Here is a 16364-nt window from a genome sequence, read left to right as displayed (position 1 = left end):
ACCCAGGACTCAGAAAAGAGGCCGGAAGGCCCCCGTCTGCCCTGCAGACTCACCCCCGCTGCTGTGCCCAGAGGCTGACCCCAAGAAGCCTGTCTACTGCTCCCTGACCTTTGGCCTCTCTGTCAGTCTGACCAGTGGGAGAACACAGGGAGGGCAAAGGTCAGGCGATTCGTCATCTGGCCCCTCCCTGGGGGCTGCCTTGGGGTTTGCAGAGCCCACTACCCCCCACCCTCCCCTTCAGTCCCACGGGAGCTGCAGTGGCCACAGCCCAGGAGACTGCCCTCTTCCCAGTCTGCCACTGACCTCCCTGCCACAGCTTTGCAGATTATGCATTAACCACATTCTGCCCAGGGTCACCCACCTGGTCAGTGGTGGCCACAGCATCCTGCCCATAGCCACTGAGGGGGTCGTGTCTGGAGGTGCCTAGCGGGGAGGAGATACATGAGGTGAGGGCCATCAGGGAGAGCTTCCTGTAGGAGGAGGCGTTGATGAGGGAGGGCCTTGAGGTCGGATAGGAGTTTGACTGGCAGACACGATTCAAGATGCTTCTGGGTGTGTTTGTGTCCTGAAGCTGCCGTAACAGATTCCCACAGTCAGGATGGCTTCAGACGAAAGCAACCATGTTCTCTCTCAATCATAGAGGCCAGAAGTGTGAAATCAAGGCAGGGCCGTGCTCCCTCCAGGGAGGACCCTTCCTTCCTTTGAGTTTCTGGCGGCTCCAGGTGTCCGTGGCTCGTGGCCTCATCGCTCTATGTCTGCATCCCACCGTCACGTGGCCTCATGGCCTCCTCGCTCTGTCTCTGCATCCCACCGTCACGTGGCCATCCTCCCTCTGGGTCTCTGTGTGCGTCATTGGGTCTAAATCCAAGAAAACCTCGTCTTCACTTAGCTACATCTGCAAAGACCCTGTTTCCATAAAAGGGCACATTTTGAGCTTCCAGGCAGACATGGGTTTGGGGTCGCTATTCAGCCCAATCCACCTGGGAGGCATAAAAGAATGAATGGTCCAGGTAGAGAGAGACCAGGAGGGGATGGGAGGTGGGAAGCGTGGGTTGTGCCGAGTGAGAGAATGGGGTCTTCACTCAGCCAGTCGAGGTCTGAGGTCAGCAAATCTAAGGGCCAGTGCTGGCGGGGGTGGGGGGCAGGGTGACAGGCCACTTTGGGAAATGGAGCGGGGGCTCCTGACAGAGGTCAGTGTGCACCCTCCCTGTGCCTGGCAGTCTTTACTCGAAAGACATGACAACATACACCCCCATGAAGGTTCGTACAGGAATGCCCCAGGGGCTAAACTGCAGCCATGACCCAAATGTCCATCAGCAGGTGGATGAATAAGCCATGGCTCACACGTCAGTGGACAAGGAGGGACAAGCCAGACCTCAGAGAGCCGGCCAGGCTGCTGTATTTTCCTGAGGTCCAGAAAAAAGGCAAGACGGAGAGCACAGCCGTGGCTGCCTCTGGGGTGGGGCTGGGGAGTTGCACGGAAAGGGCCGTGAGCGCCCTTGCCCTGGTGGCCGCTGGGCCCTGCTTCTTGATCGGGGTCTCGGTGACCGGGTGCTTTCTTTTCAGACCGTTCATTTAAGACGCACGCAGCTTACTGATCATCCTGCAGTTGTGTAGACAAAGGGAACGGAAAGGCTGGGAGAGAGAGGAATTGGGCTGAGCTGGAGGTCTGGGCTCTGTGTGGCATGGGGCCGAGGAGCCTGGCATGAGAAGCTTGTGTCTGGTGGTGGGGGGACAGAGGGGGCCTGCCGGCTTCCAGGAAAGGGGCAGGCTGACCTTTCGTACCCTCCCAGGCCTGCAGGCCAGGCTGTCACGTGTCACCTCGGTCTCGCTCACAGTCTCCCTGAGAGTCTGCTGACCCGTCAACTTCTAGGGCCTCCCAGGGGGGTCGGGTGGTCCCCAGCCCCGCTGCAGCCCTCAGGGGGGCGGTCCAGCGGGACTGGGCAGAGAGAGGTGGACACGGTGGTCAGAGGAGCTGAGTCAGCGTCCAAGGAGGATGTTGGGAGGAGAAGAGAGCATGGTGGGGCCCTTGGCTCTGGGCAGCCCCGCATGGGGCCCCCGGAAGCATCGTCCGTCCGGGAAGGTTCTGGGTCCCACGCTTCCCATCAGCCGGCCTCCCGCCTCCACGCAGCTGTCAGGACCATGGCCTCCCAGGCGAGGTCCGCACAGATGCAGAGGACCCAGGAAGGACGGGCTGAGCTGCTCCCCCTTCCCCTCCCCTCCCGCCCCCCATCCCCACTGCCCCCCACGGCAGACACAGCCCTCCTGCTCCGCAGTGCCCCGCCCGCCTGAGGACCCTCAGTCTCCTCCTCTTCCAGCCTCCCCCTCCGCGGAAAGTCACCCACAGCCGCTGCTCAGAATAAAAATAAAAAGGGAAGTGTGGCAGCCCCCCAGCCCCCACCTCTGCCCCTGCTAAAAATAGAGGCAGCCTCTGAGCGGGGTGTTGAGTGTGGGCTTCCGGGGGTGGCTGCAGTGCTCTCTGCAGCCTCAGCATTTCCTGGGGGCCTGGCAGTCACCTCGCTGGAGGAGAGGGAATTGGAGAGGACCACGGAGAGACACCCACCAGCCCCGCCAGCCAGACCTGGAGCTGAGCTGGTTTGCAAACCTGTGAGTATATTTTCCAACCGGCCGGTCCTCTTGCTTTGAGGGGTGTGCGCCCAGCTCGTGAGCCCACATCGTCGGTCAGGGAGCATCCTCTGGAGCAGGCGGGGGCCGCTGTGGAGCCCCTAACCCCCTCACCGATCCATCCCAACCGTGAGCTCACACGGCTTCATCTTCATTTCCTAAACGACACAAGAGACTCGACAGCGGGTGCCAGGCGCAGTTTTAGGCTATAGCTTTGGTTACACAGAGCGTGGACTAGAGCCCAGAGAAGCCTTTCAATAAATGCCTGATGATCGATTTGGACCAGAACGCTCTTGTTTTTACGTGCTGTTTTTTTTCTTTTTTTAAAAAAACCTCTTATTCCGGGGGAGCACCGTGCGGAGGGCTGAGGCGTGGGGGTGGGTGCCCGGCGTGTGTTCCTGTTGAAGGAGGGAGATGCCTGCGGCCCAGCTGGTGGAGAGGAAGTGTGCGAACATCTGTCCCCAGAAGCTGGGGCCTCGCCTTTATCTGCAGCTCAGCTCCACTGCCTTGCCCTCTCCCAGGAGCACCTTTGAGTCAGCTCCTCCGAGGTGTGTTAAGATTCCGTGTGCAGAGAAGCCAGCCTGTTGCTAAATGTTGGCCAACCCCTCACCAGGGTCAAGCCCCTGCCCGCAAGCAAAATGGAATGAGAGAGGGAGACTGCAGAGCTGAGCTGGCGGGAGCCCTTTAATCCAGAACCCAGGGAGGAAAGGCATGATGTGAGGTGAATGGCATCCCAAGGGAGCCGGTGGACCGGGCCCCCGGGGAGTGCTGCTCTCACGGAACTTCCGGATGCATCTCAGAAGGTTCCCCGTTTCCTCATGCAGAGCTTCAGGAATCCACTGAGTCCTGGAAGAAACCTTTGAGGCAGCCTCTGGGGGTCTTTGGCTTATTAGAGATTGCAGTCTACTTTTGGGAGTCACACTGGTTTGAAGAAGTCACCTGGATCGTGGAGGCGTCCTTTCAAATGAGAAAGAGGGATGTGTCTGCCACGCAGCAGATAACATCCCAAGATGCAGAAATGTCACCGCCTGGTGGATGAAACTCAGCCAGCTTGCAAGCCTGGGCTCTTTCAGTGGTCACAGAGGCAGCAGTGCTTTGCTGATGGGACTTGTCCCTAGGCATTTCCTCGGCGGTCCAGTGGTTAAGATTCCATCTGCCAATGCAGGGAACACAAGTTCGATCCCTGGTCCAGTAAGATTCCATGTGCTACAGGGCAGCCAAGCCCATGAGCCACAGCTACTGAAGCTCGTGCACCCTAGGAGACTGTGCTCTCCAGCAGGGGAAGCCTCCGCAGTGAGAAGCCTGAACTCCGCAACTGGAGTTTGCTGCAACTAGAGAAAGCCAGCACACAACAACAAAAATCCGGCCAAAACGAAATAGTACTTAACGTGCACGTGTGCTAAGTCGCTTCAGTCGTGTCCAACTCCTTACGACCTTTTGGACTGTAGCCCGCCAGGCTCTTCTGTCCATGGGATTCTCTCGCCAAGAATGCTGGAGTGAGTTGCTATGCCCTCTCCCAGGGGACCTTCTCAACCCAGGGACTGAGCCCTCATCTCTTACATTTCCTGCATTGGCGGGCGGGTTCTTTACCACTAGTGCCACCTGGGAAGCCCCAGCAAATAAATTAATTTAAAATAAAAACTTGTATCTCAAGTCCATAGCCATGCACAGTGTCTGGGTGCAGATTTGATGGCTGCCTTAATTATTGGTGATTATGTCATGCGGCACATGCGAAAAAAAAAATCTTTCTGGTTCGCACCTGATTCATAAGCTTTCGCTTACATGATGAGGAGCTGGAGGTGACCTCTGAGCGTCAAGATTCCTGAATTCCCATCCCTGTTCCTTTCAAACACCTGGTCAAGTTATTTCCAACACGACCGTGTGGGAAGGATAAAACGTCAGAAAAAAAACAAGGGCTCATATTTGCCTGTGCCTGGTGGCAGAGAAAGTGAAAAGGAAACGCCCACCAGCCTCCAACTCTGCCAAATTCAATCAGAGACACCTTGACACCGCAGTCCCTTGAGAGGCGGGCCGCGGCGCTCCTGGGGAGGAAAGTCTGCGTGTTTGGAGGTGTTTTGCGACCTTGTCTTCCCGACTCCCCTGACAGCGCGTAGATACGTGGAAAATGTGAGTCTTTGGCGTTTGTGTGTTTCGAGGTGGCGTGTGGCTTTAAAACAGGTGAGCCGGATTACAGGAAATCGCTCAGGTTCGCGTGCCAGGAGGTTTCAGAGCAGGCGTGTGATGACCGGGAGGCAGAGTCAGGAGCCAGGCGTGCTTCCCAGCCAGGCAGAATTCCCGACATCCGGGAGGCCGCCCCCCGCCTCCCACTCTCCTCCCTGGACGGCCGCGTCTTGCTCCGTTTCTCTGTCCTGTTCTCACCCCGCACCTGCGGCTACTAAATAAAGCTCCGAGTTCCTGTTCCCTTTTCTCTGTCCCCATCTCTTCTTCGTACCCTCACCCGCCTCCCTCTGCCTCCCTCTCCGTTTCCTGGACACAGAGGTTCTCATCATCTGCTCCTCTGATCCCCAGGCTTCCAGAGCCTGAGGTTTGAAACGCCGGGGGAGTAAGAGCACGTGGCTGTCTGACACCCCTGCCCGCTGGGGTGTCCCCCCACCCCCGCCTCAGCTTCCTTATCTCTTCATCATAATTGATGATGCCTTCGGCAGGGCTGTTAATGGGTTCCGGTTAATCTTGGTTGTCGCCCTGGTACCTCGTGTGTGCTCCAGAAATCGTCGCTGTTGTCATTGATTTGCTTTGGTGCGAGGTGACGTGGCCATCACGAAGTCCACCGTTTTAACGTGACCAGTTCTGCAGTGTTCAGCACGTTCATGTTGTGCCACTGCCACCTCTGTCTAGTCCCAAACCATTCTCGTCACCCCCAGGTAAAGCCCCGCGCCCGTCAGCGGCCACCCCCTCCTGCCCCCCACCGCGGCCCCTGGCCGCCACCAGTCTGCTTCTGCCTGTGTGGATCGCTCCCGTTCTGCGCTTTTTGTATCGACTGACTCACACAGTGTGTGGCCTTTGGAGTGTGGTTTCTTTGCTCAGTTCGATGCGTTCGATGTTTTTGTCCATGTTGTGGCATGGATCAGTACTTTGTTCCTTTTTACAGCTGAATAGTATTCCATTGTGTATATCAGATATCTTCCTTTGAAGGGTCACTGGTGCTGAGGGTTCGAGGCTGCCAGGACTGGAGAGGGAGGTGGGAGACGTGGGAACATGGCCCATGGGCCTGCCCACCCCCAGGGCAGTTCTGTCCTATGGCCATGACAACTCCGTCTCCGTGCCATCCCTTTGAGGGCCAGGTGGGAGGAGTCTGCTGTTTGACCCTGCCCCTGACGTTCTAGCCATCAATGACAGCCAGCCTTGATGATCCAAAGGAAAAGGAGACTGGAATGACAGAGAGCTAATTGAAATGAGGCGGTACGGAGGTAGGAGGCCGGGAGGGGGGCCCCGGGCCATGAGAGAGCTGTTTATTTGGGGGTTAATTCAGAGTCGAGAGACCCTCTCTAAGCATCTCTCCCTCTCAGAAGCCTGACCCTTAATGGAACGCACAAGCCTATTTCACTCCCAACATAGTGGATGCTCCCTGCATGCGCTGTAACTAACTTACTCCCGCGCCATCTCTTTGGCAGAACATCTCGGGATAGAAAATCTGGTTTGAATTTCACTGGCGCATGGAAGCGCCATTGTTGTAATAACAGTGGTGACGAGAGCGCTGTATTCTTATAAAAATGTCTCCAGTAAATAGGGATGCTGCCGCAAGACCCAGGGAGGAAGGGGAGGTAGGACAGATCCGGCGTCTGGAGCCACCCCATTCTGGGCCGTTGGTCCCAGAAGGATTGGGAGATGGTGGCGGTTGCAGTTCGTGGCTTAGCTCAGTCCTGCTCAGACGCACTGAGGAGGGAGGCGCGTCTCCCGTTTTTCCTGCGCAGTTAAACCTGAAACTCACTGCTGTGTCCTGCAGTTTCCCAACGCTGGTACCTTGATAATTCCTTTCCCGCCGAGAGGCAGGACCTCGGTCTGGAGTGGGTCTGGGGTCATCTAAATTATGTACCGACCCAGACCCACCACGCAGGACTCACGGAGGACAGAGTCCCCAGCTGTGCGACCAACAGCGGTCTCTTCTTAGACCTGCCTGCTCCACCCTCGCTGTTCGCTGTGGGTTTTGTTACTGAGTCATTCTGTGCCCTCCTGGGATCTGGACACCACCTCCAACCCACTGGGTGTTGGGCACCTGTTGCGGCTCAGTATGTGTCGCGCAGCTGGTCCAGCAACGCGCCTTCTGAGGGTCAGCTGGGGGGAGGTCTCCGTAAACCTCCTGTTACCCCCATGCTGAGAATGTGACATGTTAGGCTGATTCCCCCCAAATGCCAGCCCGTGGTGGGTTGTCCATTTTCAGAGAATTAGGATTCCACAAATGGAACCCCAGCGCCCCAGTGGCTAACTTGTGTTTTGCTTTTGTTTGTTTTTAGTATTTATTTATTGACTGTGGTGGGGCATGCGAACTCTTAGTTGTTGCATGTGGGATCTAGTTCCCCAACCAGGGATCGAACCGGGGCGCCCTGCATTGGAAGCGTAGAGTCTTAGCCACTGGACCACCAGGGAGGTTCCCGCCCCAGTGGCTAGAATGGGCTGTCCTTGAAAATGCAGCATATCCTTCAGACTCTGGGAGGGCCCCAGGGAAGCAGCCCATTGCAAAAGAGCAGGGGTTGCCGTCACGCTGATGTGATGAGTTGGGGAGAGCGGAGGAGACCCGTGGCTTTTCTGCATTTTTGTGGTTTGTGACAAGACGGCTCTGACCCCAAAGTCAGAAGCTGGAGGGAGGTATATTCTAGACTTCCAGTCCATGACTGATTGGGACTAGAAGATAGATTGGTGCTTAGATCTGAACTGCAGGCCCAGCGAAACCCGCTGACTAGGAGTGAAGGGCCTGTGAGCCCGTCAGTCGGCTGTCATGTGCAAAGCTCCCCACACCCACGAGGGAAAAGCCTTTTCCACTGAAAGGAGGAAACGATAACCAGACAGCCAGCGCTATTCCGTCGGAAATCGATCACTCAATTAATATTAAATGCCTATTTGTGAAAGATCCTTGCTAGCCCTCCGGGGCGCACAAGGAAGTAGGAGATGACCCTGCCCAGAGGGTTGTAAGCAACGTGATACACAGGAGCTCACACCAGCGGGTGTGAACAAATTAGAAACACAGGTGGAAGGGCTGAGGACAGGTCTTTAAAGTTTCCTCTAAAATCTGTCTGGTGTGGAGGTCATTATTCAGGACGCCAAGGTAGAGGTGGCTCTCCACCTGGAGTCTGCCGAGGGCTTCCAGAGGTGTGGACTAATGGGACTGATTAAGTGCCTGGTATGTGGGACTTCCCTGGCCATCCAGTGGTTAAGACTGCACTTCAAATGCAGGGGTGCAGGTTCTTTCCCTGGTCCGGGAGCGAAGATACTGCGTGCTGTCCAGTGAAGCTAAAAATAATAATAATAATAATGCCTTCCACGTGCATCACAGCAACCCTAAGACAGAGCTGCCATGTCCAATTTTGTTGTTGTTCTTTAGTCACTCGGTCGTGTCTGACTCTTTAGTGACCCCATGGACTGTAGCCTTCAGGCTCCTCTGTCCATGGGATTTTCCAGGCAAGCATACTGGAGTGGGGTGCCGTTTCCTTCTCCAGGGGATCGTCCTGACCCAGGGATGGAACCTGCGTCTCCTGCATCGGCAGGCGGGTTCTTTACCACTGAGCCACCTGGGAAGCCCTGCATCCAGTTTTACAGAACAATAAATGGGTGCTCAGAGACGTTAAGCAACGTGCCTGAGGCCACAAAGCAGAAGATGGCAGAGTCCAGGACCATATCCTCTCCTCTAGAATAGCAGGCCCCAAACTTTCTGGCACCAGGGACTGGTTTTGTGGAAGACAATTTTTCCATAGACCTGGGAGGGGAGGGTGATTCAAGTACATTACATTTGTTGTGTGTGTTTTTCTTTGTTATTATTACATCAGCTCCACCTCAGCTCATCGGGCATTATTAGATCCTGGAGCTGGGGACCCGGTCTTAGAACATAGGGAAGCAGAAGTTGCTGGTTGTGTCTCTTGGTGCTAGGATTACTTGGCTTGACTCTCTTTTTGTTTGACTCGAGTAGAATTCCTGCAAGCCTTCCCCCCACAGCCCCCATCTTTGGGAGGAGGGGGTCCATGACACTTCCTGCCCTCAAGCACGGTGTATTTTAAGCTCTGGAGGGCAGGAGTCACCTCCTTGTGGGGGGCCTGCACATGCAACGCCAGCCCCCCAGCTCCCTGAGCCGAGAGTGAAAGGAGTCACTCTCTCCCAGCCCTCAAACCTCCTCCCACTTTGCTTTTCTCTGCTGCCCGGAAATCTGCCCAGGGGACTGAGGTCTGAGAAAGTACAATTCTGACCTCACGCCTTGCACACCTCGGGGTGTTCACGGAAGTCTGGTCTGCTGGTTCCTGCACTGGCATTTTCAACCAGCCCCAGGGGCCTTTCTAGAAAGAGCCGCTGGGAGCCCAGTGCAGCTGGGGAAAACCAGAGCCTCAAGCCTCCCGTTGGCCTCCCTGCCGCGGCCTGGCTGGCCTCCCTGATTTCAGCAGTGGGTGCTCTCCCTGGGTGACGATGCGGGATTTAAGAGAGCTAGAGGCAAAAGCACCCCGCCGACACCGCCGCCCTCCGCCCGTAGAGGAAAACCTGCCATGTGCGTTCTTCTAGATACTAACCTGGTTGATTGAAGTCGTCAGCAGTCTTATTTTCAAACACATGGAAATGTGTTTAGGGGTGTTACTGCCTTTACCTGTCCCCATGACATTTCAAGAAACAGCTGGCCCCACAACCAGAAATGCATTTTAAATTGATCGCCGCGTCGATGCTAAGTAGGTGTTCAGGGTGTCTGACAAACGCAGAAGGGAGAGACCCGTGCTTGCTCCGCGTGCACCGTGCCCGCCCGGGGCCTCAGAGGACGCTGGGCTCTGGGCCCTGGAGGTAACTCAGTCTGAGCAGCTCCGGCGACCTGCAGTCCCCGCCCCGTGACTGGCTGGCACGCTTTCTCAGAGCTGAAGCTCGGCTCTGTGATGAGGGCCGGCCGGCTGCGGTCCAGCCCCTCCTGCTCACCCTTCTGCAGCAGCCTCCGCTCCCATCTTTCTCTCACGCCTCCTTTCAGCGAATCTGCAAGGCTTTCTTACCTTCCTTCCTTCAAGGTTCTTTCTCCGCCTCCTTCGCTCTGCCCTGAACGTCCCTAAATGTGCCGCTCGCGTCTCGTCCTCACTCGTCCTTGTCTTCTTTTCTCCTGAACCGTCTCAGAGTCTCTTTCTTTCCTTCTCTTCTGTCATCCAAGGCTCTTAATGCCGTTGAGTCCACTAGATGGATGGGCGGATGACAGGCTGGCCCAGTGACGGGCTCCGCAAGTCGACGCTGACATATTCTCATTACCAAACTCTGCAGACCTTACCCCGCTCCCCGCTCCCTGCCGCAGGCATCCGGAGGCCTCGGGCCCTGCCTGGCCTCCTCTTGTCACCTTGTCCCGGGCTCCCGTGGGATTCCCGTGCAGCCAGGCGAGGCGAGCAGAAGAGAAAGGGGGAGATTTACGTCCACACGTCGCTCCCACAGAACCTTCCGATTCTCATTCTTGGCTGCTCTCTGACTGGGGCTCTTGCTTGATGACGCTGGTGACATTTCCTGCCAAAGGCAAGGACCCAGTGTTTTCGCTTAGAAGGTTCTTGGGGCCTCTGGCTCATTCTGCATTCATACACCCGCCCAGGAGACTCTGGCCTCTGCTGGCCAGAGCTCACGTTGAGGACTGGGCCTGCCCCGGGTCCAGTTCTGTCCCTTGCAGACGGCCTCCCCGAGACCCCAGGCCGGACAGGATCTCGTGGTCCCCCCCACCTCTCCTGTGCTAGAATTTAGCTTAGAAGATGCTTGGGGTCTCACAGAAGGCTCCAGAATTGGAACCAATTGGTGGTTTCGGGGACTTGACAGCCCCCTGTGGCCGAGGTGGGCTTGCTGACCAGGCCCGGAAGGCGCCCGCAGGAGGGAACCTTGTTCCGTCACCGTTAGGGCCGCTCCTGCGCAAGGCTGCGCCTCCCGGGAGTGAAAGCGGGGACCGACCGCACGCTGCCATTTGGGTTTGGCAGAGGGTGTCCAGCCGCGGCTCACGGAGACCCTCAGAGCTGTCACTGTTCCATGTATACAGAGCTCTGGAATCCAACGGGCCGAATGCTCATAAAGAGCCAGTGTGATGAATTGATACACATTTCAGAACAATTTAAATCTGTCATTCCTAATTGCGCTTTTCACAAAAGCTTCTCTACAGCAGTGGGAGAAAAATGAGAGCGGGCGGGCGGGCGAGGGCGGAGCCTGTCCTCTGGTCATGCAGGAGGTGTGTGCCCTTCCCAAGTGCTCTGCCCTCCTGGGTGCCAGTCAGACGCCACCACAGGAGTCTGGGTGTGAGGCAGGGCCCAGGAGGTTCCGTGCTTGCCGTGTGCCCCCACCACCCCCAAATCCTGGCTACCCACAGATGCTCCCCCCTTTCCACAAAGCGATCGAGCTGAGACCTTCTCGTTGTATAGAGGCCGTGAGCCCTCTGCCCGGGTCACCTGGAGGTGGGTGCGTAGAGAACCCCGATGAGCGTCCGGTGGGAACAGTGCCTGGGGGCCGGGTGGTGGTGGGCAGGGCCCTGGGCTGCGGGGCAGGGCGAGCCTGGGATGACGGCTGAGAAGTTTGGCTGTAACTCGAGAAGGGAGGGTTTCATATGAACTAACGTGCAGTAAAGAGAAGAGATGGACTCCAGCAGATGTGACGGAGCCTGGAGACGCGACCAGAGCTTGGCTGAAAGGTGAGGGCACGGCTCAGGACTTGAGGCAGGACCCACGGGCAGGATGAACCAGTCGCCCTGCCTGTGTGCCACAGCGGCGCGGTGTTGTTACCACTTCCCAGGCTGTGCTCCGTCTCTAGGAGGTCTCCCTCCGAGCCACGCTGTTTGTTTCTGCCCTCTGCAGGCCTTTGTACGTGGGCAGTACTTAGTCCTTATTGATTTCGTGCTTACTCTGGTTTTGTATCTAGAAAAAAAAAAAAGGAACAGGAGCAAATAGATAAGGAAGTTGCTCAGGCTGTAAGACTTAAAAGTCTGTGGCTGGCTGGAAGCTATGTGATTTTCTCAAAGGCCTGGATCTTGTTTGTTATATGTATCTGCTAGGATGATTGTTGCCTGCAACAATTGTTGGCTGCAAGTTTTAATAGAAACAAAGTCAGAGTTTTGTACGTACTAGGGGTTTTATTCTTCTCATGAACAAAGAACTCAAAGGTTAGCTTGGACCCAAAGTCCTTGTAGCATCCTGTGCGTCCATGTTCGCGTGTGACCTTCACGAAGTCCTTGTAGCATCCTGTGCGGCCATGTTCGAGTGTGACCTTCACGCTCACAAGATTGCTGCTGGGCTTCCTTGCATTGCACTCACATTCCAGGGAGGAAGACAGGGACAAACAAAAAGTGCTTCTCACCTGATTCTGCCCCCTCTCCAGACCCTTCCTAGATGTGTCATCCAGAAACTTCCACGTACAGCTCGTTGGCCAGAACTGTCACACACCCACAATTCCAGCTGCAAGGGACGCTAGAAATGTGGTTTTTTAAACGTGGGCACAGTAATGCTCCAAACAAAACTGGAGCTCTGTTAATAGGAGAGAGAATGGAGAGACTTCTGTGGTGGTCCAGTGGCTAAGACTCCGTGCTCACAGGGGGCCCGGGTTCAATCCCTGGTCAGGGAACTAGATCCCACATGCCACAGCCAAAACCCGGGACAACCGTGTGTGTGTGTGTGTGAATGTATCTGCGTGTACATCAGTCGCTCAGTCATGTCTTTGCGACCCCAGGCTTTGTAACCTGCCAGGCTCCTCTGTCCACGGAATTTTTCAGGCGAGAATGCTGGAGCGGATGCATTTCCTCCTCCAGGGGATCCTCCTGACCCAGGGATTGAGCTCGTGTCTCCTGTGTCTCCAGCGTTGTGGGTGGATTCTCTGCCTGCTGGGCCATCAGGGAAGCCTGTATATCACTCACACACACACATATTTAAAGGGCTGTTTCTTATTAAAGGAGAGAGAATGGATATTGGGTTGGCTACTGGCAGAGTCTGCCACTCCACTGTGAATTTAAAATGATAACTGCTGCTTTCACAATATGTATCAGCGAAGCTCTCCTGATTGCTGTACACATGTTAATTCATGGGAAGAGTTATCATCCCAATATTTCTGTTGAATGAGCTGAGACAGACAGAGGTTAAAAGTTAACTGAGATGCCAGAGAAGGATCCTGAGGAGGAATTTTCTACCGGCTTCTCTCAGTGCCCTTTTTTGCAGGAATGAAAGGAATCGCAGGGCAGGAGACCCAGGAAGGGCTGCTTCTGCTTCTTTTCCATTAAGCTTTCATTTCAAAGCTGCAAACACGGTAGACAGTGAGGTGTGTCCCTGTGTCTCCAGCCCGCTCTCACAGGCAGTAGATTATCCTTCTCAATAATCTTCCCCCCACTGCCTTTTTTTTTTTTTTCCATAAGTCCTTTCAATGAAGTGGAGGTTTCACTGGAATAATTAAACCTTCCATCTCGAGCCTCTCATCCCAATCATCCAGGCAGATCAGTTAGCCAGAGGCGCATTCATCTAGCTGACTGTTGACCCCCTCTCATTGCAGAGCTTTCGCGCTGGGGTGGCTTGCAGAGAGGGAGACGCGTCTGTCCCTCTCTCCAAAGGGCTTGACGTTCAATGTGATAGCAGCCTCATTGTTTATTTTATTCAGGATCTGATTTGTATTTTTTCACCCAACAGATATGTATTGAGCACCTCCGAAGAGTCAGGCCCCTGCTGAATGCTATAAGGGAGGTGGGGTTGTGGTGGGGGGTACAGAGATAAAGCAGATGCATGCTAGGTAGCTGAACCCCTGCGAACCCGCCTCCTCTTCTGTAAACTGGGGCCGGTAGTATAGCTACCTCACAGGGTAGCTGTATTAAATGAGATTATCCACATGCACCCTTTTTCTCTGACTTACTTATTTTTAACTGGAGGATAATTGCTTTCCAACATTGTCTCGGTTTCTGCCGCACATCAGCCTGAATCAGGCCCAGGTATGCGTGTGTCCTCTGCCTCCTGAGCCTCCCTCCCACCTCCCGCCCCTCCGGGTTGTCGCAGGGCACCCAGGTTTGAGCGCCCTGCATCATACAGCGAATTCCCGCTGGCTGGCTGGCTGACGAATGGTAACGAATATGTTCCCAGCTACTCTCTCAATTCGTCCCACCCTCTCCTTCCCTCACTGTGTCCACGAGTCTGTTCACTTGTCTGCATCTCCATGACTGCCCTGCAGGTCGATTCATCCGCACCATCTTTCTAGATTCCATATATATGTGTAAATACAGTGTTCATTTTTCTCTTTCTGACTCACGTCACTCTGTATGATAGGCCCTAGGTTCATCCACCCCATTAGAACTGACTCAGATGCTTTCTTTTTATGGCTGAGTAGTATCCCATTGTGTATATATACCACAGCTTCTTTATCTGTTCATCTTTTGGTGGACATCTACGTTGCTTCCATGTCCTAGCTACCTGGAGCATTTTTTTAAGTTTTGATTTTTTTTTTCTGTGATGTGGACCATTTTAAAGTCTTTATTGAATTTATTACAATACTACTTGTGTTTTGGTGGGGTTTTTTTTTGGCCATGAGGCATTTGGGATCTTAGCTTCCTGTACAGGATTCAAGCTTGCACCCCCTGCACTGGAAGGCAAAGTCATAACCGCTGCACCACCAGGGAAGTCCACACATGACTGGAGCCCAGTGTCTGCCTGTAGCCATGGCTGTGTGCCTTTTCCTAGAAGGTATTGGAGGATACGCTCCAGCAAAATGAGGGAATAAGGCAAAAAAGAGCAAGATGCGGAGCCCAGGAAGCGAGACGTCTGATTAGTTAGATTGGATGCTATGCTTCGTAAGTGTCAGCTGTGACCGTGGCTGGTTTAATTAAAATCAGATGATGCTCAGTTGGTGAGGGTTGCGTTGGAATCTTCGTGGTTATGAGGTCTCACCAGGTTATTTAACGCTGATCTGACTTCCTCATCATAAAATGGGGATAATAAAACTCGTCTTAACAAGCTCCTGCCAAGGTTACGCCAGGTGGCCTCTGTGAAGTGGAGCTTTCAGCATCACTCCTTCCAATGAATATTCAGGGTTGATTTCCTTTAAGATCGATTGGTTCGACCTCCTTGCAATCCAGGGGACTCTCAAGAGTCTTCTATAGCACCACAGTTCGAAAGCATCAATTCTCTGGCGCTCAGCCTTCTTCGTGGTCCAGCTCTCTTTCACCATCAGACATATCCACAGCTGAGCATCGTTTCCGCTTTGGCCCAGCCACTTCATTCTTTCTGGAGCTGTTAGTTACTGCCTTCTGCTCTTCCCCAGTAGCGTATTGGACACCTTCCAACCCTAGGGGCTCATCTTCCAGTGTCGTATCTTTTTGCCCTTTCATTACTGTTCATGGGATTCTCCTGGCAAGAATACTGGAGTGGGTTGCCATTTCCTCCTCCAGTAGGCCACATTTTGTCAGATTTTTTCACTGTGACCTGTCCGTCTTGGGTAGGCCTGCACGGCACGGCTCATAGCTTCATTGAGTTAAGCAAGACCCTTCACCGTGACTGTGATCCATGAAGGGGAAAAAGTGAAGTAGGCTTGTCATAAAAAACATCCATCCATCCCCAGCCCTGATCCCCAAGGGCAGCCACTTCTAACCCTTCTCCATTTTGCTTTCTTCTGTTCCTTATCTCCTTATTTCTAAGTAATATGCTTACATTGCTCTTTAGTGTGTGTCAGTTTTAAGACATTATGTATTGACATGCCTTTGGGTAGATGATAATTTATTTCCCTTTTCCTAGTTCCTCACTGCATGCACTTACCCCCACCATCATCTTGGTACGTTCTGATCAGTTTTACCTGTTACTTTATCATGACCAGGTAAATATTGTTCATGTTGAGGCAAGATGTATGTTGGGATTATGTTTCCTTATCTTTTTATTTTGTCCAAAGATAATATTGCCTCTCTTTTCTTTTTATTTGCTGGAGCTTTTAAAATCATACCTGTCCTCAGTTTTTTTTCTGTCTGACTCTCAGACCTGTCATTGGCCTAATGGTGTTATTTCTTAAGTTATCAAAGATATCAGATAACCATTCATTACTTCCCCTGACCCTCCATGGTCCTGCTGCAGTCTTGGCCAGCTACTCTTCGCTGCATCCCTGTCATCCTGGAACACTCCTTGCTGCTTTGTTTCCTGGCCTTCATATTTTTGTTTTATTCCCTCATTTTGCTGGAGTATATCCTGCAGTAGCTTCCTAAGAAAGGATGCATGGAAGCTAGATGTTTAGAGTCCTTGCCTTTCTGAAAATAGCATCATTCTGTTTTCGCACACAATAGTTTGGGTAGGTGTAGAATCCTAGGTTTAGAAGTATTTTCCATCGAAACTGTGAAGGCATCACCTCACTGTCCCCCAGTTTCCAGCATCACTATTGAAAGATCTGATGCCAAACTTACTTCTAGTCCTTTGCACGTGGCCTGATGTTTCCTCCCAGGAAGATTTTAGGGTCTTCTCTTCTTCCCTGGTGCCCTAAAATTTCAGAATGATACTCCAAGAAGGTTCTTTTCCACTGATTTGTTCTGAGCACTCAAAGGACCTTTCAAAACTAAAGACTCATGTTTTTGCTTGTGGAGAATCCTC

General features: G+C 53.7%; 1 protein-coding gene across 5 annotated transcripts in view; it reads left to right on the top strand.

Annotated features, from left to right (window-relative positions):
• The window catches only part of CARD11 (caspase recruitment domain family member 11), a 108732-nt gene that overhangs the window by 51522 nt on the left and 40846 nt on the right, over positions 1 to 16364 (top strand). The window contains exon 1 of one of the 5 annotated variants that reach the window (XM_081552673.1): positions 2440 to 2607. The exons of 3 other annotated variants lie outside the window; for them this stretch is intronic. The gene's annotated coding sequence lies outside the window, so the exon portion shown is untranslated. Of the gene's footprint in view, positions 1 to 2439; positions 2608 to 16364 lie in introns of those variants that run through there. One more of the 5 variants, XM_081552675.1, reaches the window with a different exon arrangement.

The sequence above is a fragment of the Giraffa tippelskirchi genome, chromosome 13 (assembly GCF_054371585.1).
Source record: "Giraffa tippelskirchi isolate mGirTip1 chromosome 13, T2T-mGirTip1v1.2.pri, whole genome shotgun sequence".
Classification (NCBI taxonomy): Eukaryota; Metazoa; Chordata; class Mammalia; order Artiodactyla; family Giraffidae; genus Giraffa; species Giraffa tippelskirchi.
This window is presented reverse-complemented; position numbering and strand designations above follow the sequence as displayed.